Source organism: Eriocheir sinensis, unplaced genomic scaffold (genome assembly GCF_024679095.1).
Source record: "Eriocheir sinensis breed Jianghai 21 unplaced genomic scaffold, ASM2467909v1 Scaffold3, whole genome shotgun sequence".
Taxonomy (NCBI): Eukaryota; Metazoa; Arthropoda; class Malacostraca; order Decapoda; family Varunidae; genus Eriocheir; species Eriocheir sinensis.
This window is the reverse complement of record NW_026111609.1, coordinates 1,064,799-1,076,069: the sequence shown is the minus strand read 5'-3', so window position 1 is coordinate 1,076,069 and position 11,271 is coordinate 1,064,799. Positions and strand designations below refer to the sequence as shown.

Here is an 11,271-nt window from a genome sequence, read left to right as displayed (position 1 = left end):
TGTTTTAAGGCATGGTAACTGCATATTATTTTTATTATGTCATATCGCACTGTATACATAAAGCCGCTTATCGTCATTTTCATACTTCACACCCATTAAAAACTTAACATGTTAACTCCCACATATTTAATTTGTTGGATATTTCACATTTGTTTATTTTATTTTTTCTCATTTAGTTCCGCCTCCATATTGTGGAGAAATGCCATCACCAAAATAGAAAACATATTAAACATTAAAATCAATTAAACCATAAAGATAAAGTATCTGACACTTTGCTGAACGTTTCACTAATAAATAGACTATTCATGATTCATGAAGGTACAAGGTGAATTTACCAAGCCATAAGATAAAGTTTTGATGTTTTTCTTTTGAGATGCTTTACTTCATAGGTAGGCCTCCCGTGCACGGAACTACTAATTATACCGTAGTTATTTTGCAATACTTTTGTAATGTGTCTTTCAACAGAAATGTTGGAGGATGTCCCTTCGTACCAAGATGAAAAACATTCGAGTGCCACTAACATCACACAACAATGTGAAAATTCTTAAAGAAAAATTTGGCTGTCCAGTAACAGGAGGTCGGAAAAGTACGGCATTGTCAGAAAAGGAAGAAGTTCAACCACGCAAGAAAAGGCAAAAGCTCAAGGTGTGGATTAAGAATTTTATCTTCTTAGTATTGTTTGCATAGTTATGACACCGGCTGCATATGTGCTTGCTGATGATGATGACGATATGTCTTAGAACTATCACTGAAGTTTTTCTGATAAAGTTATTTTTTTCCAGGTTGATTTGGAGGGACATGAAGATGATGAGGTGACTACACGCGCCCACATAGATGCACTGAATGCAGAATTGAGAAAAGGGTCACCTGATCTTGCAGTGATTGCTGTAAAAATGGACAGAACATTTGTCTACCGTTGGAAAAGGATCAACGATCAACGTTTGTCAGTGGCTGACATCATCTCAGAGTTTCCAGCCCTGAGGCGAAGAAATTTTGTGAGTTTTCAAAATCTTTGTTGTCTTTTTTCGATGTTAAGGGTTGTGCTATATGACGAGCTATGTTATTATCTGTCGCTGATGAATTCATTATTATTTATGAATAATTTTTATAACATATTTCAGTGAAAGCATCAGACATTTTATTCATATATATGGTGCAGAGGCCATGCACTTAACGACAAAAAAATACTATGTTTTTAACACCAAGATGTTTCAGCTTGCAGGGGAAGCTGAACGACATGGTATTTTGAAGCCCCTTGAAAACTCTTACCTCCAACTCCATACATCACTACTTGAGTTGATGAAGTATACCAAGTCCCGTTGCAAAGGTTACTAAGAGTACTTCTCAAAATACCAAGAGGACTTGGACAGCAGTCTGAATGAAGATAAAAGAATCGGTAAATATTAATTCTTTCTTTAAAGGTGAACGTGATAACAATAGTCATTATTTTTAAAGATAAAGGTGATAATTTTATTTGTCATTAATAGGTGGTCAGTAGAATTATGTCACAATCACGTCAAAAAAATTATCTTTATATACTTGGTTATAGTGCCCAGACATACTAGTCGTAACTACTTTATCAAAGTTTTCTTTTTATTCTTTCGTTGAGTGTTTTTATTTCTATTGTGTCGGGAACTTTTTCCCAGTTGGGATACCACGAGTTAGTGTCTCCAGCTGTCCCTTCTCAGGCACTCCCTTTCAGCATATTCCGTTCCTTGCCTGCTCTCTCTCTCTCTCTCTCTCTCAAGTTATCCTTATTCATTATTATCACGTGTCCATACGATCTCGACGAGCTTCACTTAACCCTTTCAACCACTTGATAATCTCCCACTGCTGTTCCACTCGTAAGAAAAATCCACTTTCTGCTGTGACCTCTTACCTTTTTTTGAATAATAAGGTTTAATGATTCATGGTAAATATGTTTGCAGTTGGCTTAGATAGTTTTTTAGTCATTGTTCTATTACCACCCATGACCTACACAAGAATACACAAGGATGAAAGGAGACTACAAGTTGCCGGTCGGCCTATATATACACATGACGGCTCCTAATGGTGAATCATTCATCATATTCCCATCCATAAATTTATCTAATCTCCACTTGGACTTCAGCTGTGTTCAAAAGATTTAAATTGCTACTGTTTTTAGTTAGTTTACATCACTCATCAACCGCCCTATTGTAAACCAAGCTGAACCTATTTCCTAGCTGAGCCCAAAACTATCTAGGATATACCAATTACAACGTGTCCTAACATCTGTTTTTATTATCAGAACTTTATATTCTCTATTAATGCCCGTAACACACAGTAAAATTTATTCAAACACTCAGCCCCTTTAAAACTATCACAAAACCTCTTTTACCGTTTACCATTTAGTATTATTGTATTTATTTACGATTAACTTCACAGAATGTGGCCTGCAGTTTGCTGTGCAACTTCTGCCATCGCTTTTTAGAGAGGATGCGACGTATCTACTCGCTGATTCGAATGAGGAAATTTACTGTATTTTTATACATTGTATTTATGGTATGCAACTATTACTAAGAATATATTTCATCAGCTGCCTTAAAATAAAAAAAATATCCTGCTTTTTCTGTGCATGTGATGTCAACAGAACGTATCATACGGCAATGGCTTTTTCCGACAAAAACGAATTCTGCTAAGTCAGAAAAGGATCGAAGATTATATTTGTTTTCTCCTACTGGGCATTGTGCCAGTATAGGTGGCAAACAAGTTCATTAATTTCATAGTTGCTATTATACTTAAGTGACTCGCTAAACAAACTTTTCCCGCTCTCTTTGGTTCAGTCGTTTGACATAGATGGTCCTTCTTTCCAGAATATCAAATCTCCAGCTCCAGTTCTTACCTGTGAAGGAGGCGAATACCAGCTTCACATCAACGGGGCACCTCTTCTGGCAACAAAATCATCAAAGTTTACAAATGCTTTGGAAGCTCTGTTTCAGTCATATTGGGTATTTTCGTTGGAATACCCGAAGGAAATAGAAAAGACGTTACTGTTCTTAGAGTCATACATATTTCAACACAATACTAAACTACCTGCATGTGTCTCTACTTGGGCAAAAAAGATTGGTATGAAGTTATAATTTTCTTCACTAACTTATAAAAGACTGAATTTACTTTATCAATGCCATACATGACTGATAATTGGCGTTATTTTTTTTTTATTTATTTTTTTTTTTTAAAGATAACCAAGTCCCATAGGAACAGGGTCAGGGATGTGTCAGAGGGCATGAGAGAAATTCACTTTCTTTTCGGTATCCAATATCAAACCTTTAACACTGCCCGACAGAAATCCTTTGTGTTTCAAAGTTTTCTACATATGTTATTGCAAATTTACTAAAAGAACTCTTCTTTCAATAGTAATTAAGCATGTAACTTGTCTTACTCACTGTTGTCTATTTTATGGTTTTTAGAATAGCAAATTTATTTCAAGGACATGTTCTTTTCAGAGTAATTAAGAATATCATATTTTTTTCTTTTATTTAGAAGCTCTACGTTTAAAGACAAAGAACACTTTACTTTACATTTTTGTCATGCTCAGCCGCAAATGTAGAACTTATCTCTCATTGGCTCATATAGGTTAAATAAATGCTATGTGGTTATATGGCATTGATTTTCACGTATAAATTTGTTTTCATGAAAATGATATGTAAGAAGGGAAAATTTATATATATATATATATATATATATATATATAGAGATATATATATATATATCTATATATATATATATATATATATATATATATATATATATATATATATATATATAGATATATCACTGCATGTGTGTGTTACATGTGCCTGATATCTATGATGTTATTGATGTGCCTTATACTAATTTTCAAATAGCCATAAAAAGTATGTACACCAATATTCCTATAATATGAAAGTATATATATATATATATATATATATATATATATATATATATATATATATATATATATATATATATATATATATATATATATATATATATATATATATATATATATATATATATATATATATATATATATATATATATATATATATATATATATATATATATATATATATATATATATATATATATATATATATATATATATATATATATATATATACATATATATATATATATATATATATATATATATATATATATATATATATATATATATATATATATATATATTTTTTTTTTTTGGTGTCTTCATGTCATCTGTATACTGCGTGTAGCTGTGTACAACTTTAATCTATATTTTTATGCCTTATAATTATACTTATAAATGTCTGTAGAAATTATAATAAACTTTTCAACTGAAGTCCTCTTGTGATACCTAATCTGTAGCCATATATAAGGGTATAATGGATTAAGGTACGATGGTATATATATAGCCTAGAATACCCTGCAGCAGGGTATCTTTTGCCTTGGATATACCCCGATGTAAAGGTATTGTAAATATATGTTATACCCTTCATAGGGGTATTGTGTTAAGGGTATATCACATTTCTAAAATACCCCAATAGGGTCTACTATTTCGAACACCAGATATACCCTATGTCTACCCTTTTTATACCTTTAATTTTTTACAGTGTAGTGCATACCTGACCTTTCAGGGTGCGGATGCTATAGAGGCGTGCCTTATCCACCCCCGCCCCTTGCAGTACCTGTCTGTATTTTTCATGATTATAGTTTCTCAAACTATAGTGAGGTACCCCTTTAGCTTTTTTTATTTCTGCATCCTCGCCGCTTGAGGGATCATGCAATTTGATAGAGTACATCTTAGGTTTCAGGCAAAGCACTTCCTTTATATGGGCCGCGCCCACTTCTGACTTGACCTACCCCGCTTGACCTTTCTTGGAAGTGTCATAGGCGGGGTGGGTGGTGGGGAAGTTACTAAAATCCATTATGGATTTTATGAGTGGAAGCGAATAAAATTCACTAATGTCCTGGAGGTTAGAGATGCATATGGCAGCCGAATCTGTGTCGCCGTAAATATATGAGACATTCTCTGCGCCACAGGCTTTTCGAAGTGTGTGGTAATAGAAGTCGTACATTTCAACCTTAGAAAGCTCCAAAATCTGATAACCAATGTAATTTGGTTGGTTGATGCGAATGTTCTTCCTTCCTCGAGCAACAAGGACTCTGTCGTTACTAAGAGGTATGAGTCTCTTGAATAATGGGTCTCGTAACCTGCGCCGTAGTGCTGGCTTGGAGGTTACAATGTCTGTATTTACGCTATATTTGACTGGATCCATAAGGGTTCGACCAAATATACTATTTGAAATGACTTTATAGGCTTTCTGTAGGATTTTACTGCTGGCCTCGCGTCGTGCTTTGATGTTACCCTCCATAAACTCTTTAAGAAATGTGGATTGGGTAAACTGATAGATATCGTGGATTTCTGCAATTTTACCTCCCATTCCCAAGTAAAACTGCAACATGGGTAGCGTGTTGAGGACACCATTCTGAGCGCAATGCGATCCAACAAGCTTTCGCGTCACCCTAGGGAGTTGACATCCTGTTTTCCCCATAAATGCCTTGCTATGTTCAGACAGGTGTTGCTCGCTATCTATATCCATGTGGTGGATGTATAAGGGAAACTCATCCGTTGACCTAGCCACATCGGGCTCAATTGGGTGTAAGTCGCAGCGAAACCAGTACCCCACGCTTCCATTCGTCTCCACATTTGCTATGTCATGAGTTCTTAACCACTCCTTTCTTTCTTCTACCGATAATTTTTTTAAATTTCTCTCAGGAAGCGGCCTACACATTACTGTAGGATACAGACTATTCTTATCTAAATAGATAATGTGTGTTGGGGTGTCTCGTTCGGGGTTGAAATCAGGATTAATGTGATGGTTATTTGCAACTGCCTGTGGTTGGACTACTGTAGTAAAGCCTCCTCTTACATTGTCTCTTACAAGATGATACAAGTCTGGATCGCTCGGCTGTTCTATTTTGGCTTCTGTTGATTTTAAGAAGCTGTCGAAAGCGTATCCGGGAAGAGAGACATAATGTGTTATATCTAATCCATATGTTTCATGCAACACGCTTCGCCATTTCTGTAGAATGTCAGCAAGCAAGCGTACATCTACTAGAAGGTATGCGCGCATGTAGTCTTTTAAGGTTTGACAACCCAGGGCATTCCACACTGCTTGCGCGTGGCTGTACTCCTCCTCACTTACGCCGCGGCTTTTAAGCCTGCTATAAAAATCTTCAATGTCTGGAAGTGACTGACGCGCTAATTTGTCAAAATCATTGACGAACTCGTAAGGAAAACATTGCTTTCCTGTGAGGAGGAGCTCACGCGCTGGTGCGGGGAAATGATTTATGAGCGCTCGAGTGACAGGTAGAGATTCCCCCGAGGCAATATGTTCTGCGCTGAGATGGGCCAGACTGCCATCAAGAAAGGCTCTCGCGTCGAGAAACTTTATATTGTCCACATCTACTCAAAAACGTAATCCCGCTTTAGTGATTACGTTAGTTTTCTTCCTATGGAAACTCCGTCGGTCGGCTTCTTTCAGTATCAGGCTCATATCATAAGTCATGTGAAAGGCAAATGTAGGAAGTTGACAGCGGTTACTGACACATAATGTATTGCATCTTCTACATAATGCACCAAGATAGTTTGGGCTAGGTCTGGTATGATCGTGATGGCGATGTTTGTCTTTTGTATTCTGAAATTCTTTCTTACAAATCTGACACGTCGTCTGACGTTTGAAATCAATTACCGCCTCGGGGGTTAGGACCATGTCATATGTTTTCCTTTCCTCTTTAATTTTCCTCCAGGAGGAGGCCAGGTTCTTGAGAAAGTGTGACGCCGCATCTCTCCCGCAGTAATTCTGTTTGCAAACTACAGAGCCCGTTGAATCCAAGATGCAGAAGGCGTACGCCATGGCTCTGTGCTGATTGATAACGTGACTGTTGGATTCAGAGTCGTCAAGAATAGACTCAAAATCAAAAAAGGCAGTGTGCGATGGAGGGTATGTTTTACCGCTGTCAGTGAATTGCAGCACTGATTTTGAGGTGGGGAATACAAGTTTCTGCTGAATCTGACAACTGGCTTCATGTTCCTCAAGGTCGGCTTTGTCAAAATATCCAGTCAAGCAGTTTTTGCAATATCTAGAGTACTGATTCAGCGTCTGGCCTTTTAAGCGCCGTTTATGACCTCTCATAAATGCTGGCATGAATTTTGCGAAATCTTTTATGAGGGCAAAATGTTGCCCATCCAGTAATAATAAAGCAACATATGTCCCACTAGCTGCACCTTTCCGGGTTACATAAATCTCGTGCCTAGTCCCACCCCAACTATTTCCGCTCTTCCGACGCATTCTTTGGCGCTCCTCCTCCTCCTCCTCCTCCTCCTCATCATCATCATCATCATCATCATCATCATCAATGGGGGCTACTGCGTACACATAAATGGAGAGCTTATTCATCCGCTCGATTAGCGCAATATCTTCCCACGCTAGAGGGAAATCTATATCTGGCACAGTCACTAGTTTCTTGCATTGTCTCAGTGTTTTTGTTTTGCGAGGAAGGTCCTGAATTTTAGGATCTTTTTCCAAAAGAGCGTGAGCCGCGAGACATTGCACAAGACAGTAACCCTCCTCGCCCGAAGGGTTAAAAATGGTGCGAGCTCCCCGGAAGCCCAATGGTTTATTGACATGTATGCCTATCGCCGCTCGATGACCTGTTCTACTTAAGATTACTTTAAACATGTCAATTTCCAGTATCATGAAACCCGAGCCTTCTACTTCATTCAAATGTCTTTCCAAGCGTTTCGCCATGTACTGGACTACGTTTTCTACAAAACGCGGTACCTCGCCCTGGGTAATGAGCTCTGATGGAAAAACCATATAAAACGGACTAATATCCTCTTCCTCGCCCAATCTCACAAGTTGGATTCGCATTTCAGCATACGCCCTGACTTGGGGGGGAGGATGATCCATGGCTTCTATCTCATCACGTAATATTTGAATAAATTCTACTCTGTTGTTTCTAAGAAAGCTCTGTGGATCGCTAGCGTCATCTGGAGGTATACTAAACTCTAAATAAAGTAAATCGCGATCAAAGGCGTATTCCCTTCTGATGACTTCTGCGCGCTGTCTCTCAACATTATCTTCATCAGCGGGTGGTGTGTCACTATAAATATTGCCGTCACCAACGCTCCTTCCTCTTCCTCGCTGGCAGCGGGACACCCACTTCCACCCCCGCGTTGTTGGATGACCTCATATTTGCTTGCCGCTGGACAGGCCCTCTTTCCCCTCCGCCCTTTCTCTGACAGGGGTATGCGGCAAACCCCTGTCATCATCATCATCATCATCATCATCATCATCATTAATAGCATTGTCGCTACAATCTTCGCCCTCCTCCTCCTCCTCCTCTTCCTCCTCCTCCTTCTCTTCCTCCTCCTCTCCGTCCCATTCTCCGCCGCTGCTGATAGTAATGTCAGCGAATTTATCTAGCTCCTCATTAATCTTTTCATCGAAACTCAAGCAAACATCATCAACCATCTCCTCCTCCTCCTCCTCCCGTCCTCCTCCTCCTCATCCTCCTCCTCCTCCGCCTCCTCCCCGTCCTCCTCCTCCTCCCCCGCCTCCTCCTCCTCCTCCTCCTCCTCCTCCTCCTCCTCCTCCTCCTCCTTCTCCTCCTCCTCGCCACTGTTGATAATAATGCCCATGAGTTTATCTATCTCTTCATCGAAACTCAAACAATTACCGTCCATATCCTCCTCTCCTTCGCCACTGCTGTTAATAATGTCCATGAGTTTATCTACCTCCTCATTTATCTCTTTTTTGAAACTCAAACAATTATCGCCGGTATCTTCCATTTTTTTGAGTTCATTTATATAAAATATAAACAATTCATTCGGATTTTTTTCAAGCGCGTGTATATAATATGCGCAAATCAAACGGACGTCTCCCCACACCCTTTTCAAACCTCAGCCGCCGCCGCCGCCGCCGTTCGCGAGGATCGGGGTAGGCTAAGCAGCGCTCACGCTAGCCCAAACACATACCCATGCTTCACCGGGGGCGTCAATGGTCGCTGGAGGGAGGCACGCGCCGGCATAGCGTGAAAGATAGTGGTGGCTCCCCAGCACGGAGCGAACGGCGCCCTTAACCGATCCCGGCAGGAGGGCGATGCTCAGCGCGTAGCACACCCTTTTGGTCGGTTTGACTGACTCTCGTCCAATTTTCATATATAAAATAAGGTCGTGGGACATCGGAGGCGTGTATACGCCGCTTAAATCACACCGATAGCGCACGTTCCCCACTCTTTTTTCATAGACGAAGCGGTTACGTATATACAACACTTTACTCACGCTCGTGTCTCTCTTCGCTTCGATTGTCGCAGATGAACTGAAAAGGGCGCAAAGGACGGCGTGGCGTGGTGGTCGCTGCTCGGAGGCAATAAATAACTCAGTCACCAAGCCGAGGCCTTGCTTCCGCTGTTCTACTTTTTTTTTTTTTCCCCCGTTCTCGCTCCTCTCTCTCTTTCTCTCCTTATAAGTTTATAAACTATACTTTTCACAGACTCATTCGTGATAAAATGAGCAACTTTTCTTCAATAAATTTCCCTGGGTGGAGGGAGGTAGGGGAATGGTAGCCACAGGCCTCCGCCCAACAAGCCGACGCTCACATAAGGGTGGGTATAGAAGGGGGGTAGGGGGGAGACATGGTGGCGTGGGCACGCCGGAAAAGGCGTAGGGGACCAAGCCGCATGCACACCAGTTTTTTTTTTTTTTTTTCCCGCCCAAACACACATGTCGTGCTCCAAAACTCGAGTCTTAAGTCCACCCGGCAGGAGGGTGACGCCCCGGCACAGTGCGAAAGGACGCCCCTAACCAGTACTCGCTCTGTGTGTATTATTTTTTATATATATGTACTTGTGTTGTGTATTTTTTTTCTTCATTTGTATATGTACTCGTGTTGTCATCCTTTTATGGGCTGTCTTTGGGCATGTACGACATGAGTTTGTAATATGTCTCTTTCAATTAGGATTTATTTTGGGGGAGGGAAAAAAAAAGAGGGTAGGATGGGTGGGTTTCCATTGTATTTCTTTGAGCCTGTACGGTGTGAGTTTGTAATATGTCTTTTTTTTATGGCGATTGTGTGTTTTTATTTTTAGGCTTAGCATGTATTTAGTCTGGATTAAGAAAGAACAAATTAGCCTGGATTAAGAAAGAACAAATAAAATAGACTAGATTAAGGTAATATAATGTCTTGTCATACCATTTTTTTTCCACTATATTTCAATAAAAATGTATAAAATCTACTTTTCCCGTTCCTACCCCTCACTGAAAAGACAATCGATATAACTCCAGTCAATATGAAAATCAACAGTAACACACACACGCACACACACACACACACGCATATGCTGGCAAACTGAAAAAAATCAATAGCGGGTAGAGGGAGAGGGAGGGGTAATGGTACCCTCAGACTGACCATCAAGTCACCGCTCGCGAGGGGTGGGGAATAGAGGGGGACACGCACACACATGCTGGCAAACTGGAAAAAAAAATCAATAGCGGGAGGGGAAGAGGGAGAGGGAGGGGGAAAGGTAGCCACATGCCTCCGCCCAACAAGTCACCGCTCGCGCTAACCGATCCCCGGCAGGAGGGTGACGCCCCGGCACGGTGCGAAAGGACCGATCCCCCGGCAGGAGGGTGACGCCCCGGCACGGTGCGAAAGGACGCCCCTAGCCGATCCCCCGGCACTGGGGCGAAAGGACGCCCCGGCACGGCGCGAAAGGACGCCCTAACCGATCCCCGGCAGGAGGGCGACGCCCGGCACGGCGCGAAAGGACGCCCCTAACCGATCCCCGGCACTGGGGCGAAAGGACGCCCCTAACCGATCCCCCGAACAAGGCACCGCTCGCGCTAACCGATCCCCGGCAGGAGGGCGACGCCCCGGCGCGGCGCGAAAGGACGCCCCTAACCAATCCCCGGCAGGAGGGTGACGCTCAGGCCTCCGGGGAGACACGATGGCGTGGAAGGTGGTGGGTGTTTGGGGTGGGGTGGGGTGGGGTGGGGGGGGTGGGGGGTGGGGGGATGGTCACTTTGGGTAGGTTTATGACCACTCCCCAGTTGGGTAGTGGGGAGGTCCCCTCGGCGGCTGGCTGCCCGCGCGGCTGGCTGGCCGCCCGGCTGACTGCCCCGGCCGGCTGCCCCGGCCGGGAAATTCGACGTATAAAATTTTTCGACGTCATTTTTTTTGCTGCGAATTCTTGATTATGCTTGCGAATTATTTTGGTCCC

General features: G+C 41.5%; 1 long non-coding RNA gene across 1 annotated transcript; it reads left to right on the top strand.

Annotated features, from left to right (window-relative positions):
• The first annotated feature begins 535 nt into the window (after window positions 1-535).
• LOC126991553 (uncharacterized) lies at window positions 536-2,494 on the top strand. The gene is made up of 4 exons (XR_007745636.1): window positions 536-645; window positions 783-995; window positions 1,216-1,396; window positions 2,407-2,494. It is a non-coding gene; the product is annotated as an uncharacterized LOC126991553 (long non-coding RNA).
• The last annotated feature ends 8,777 nt before the right edge of the window (window positions 2,495-11,271 follow it).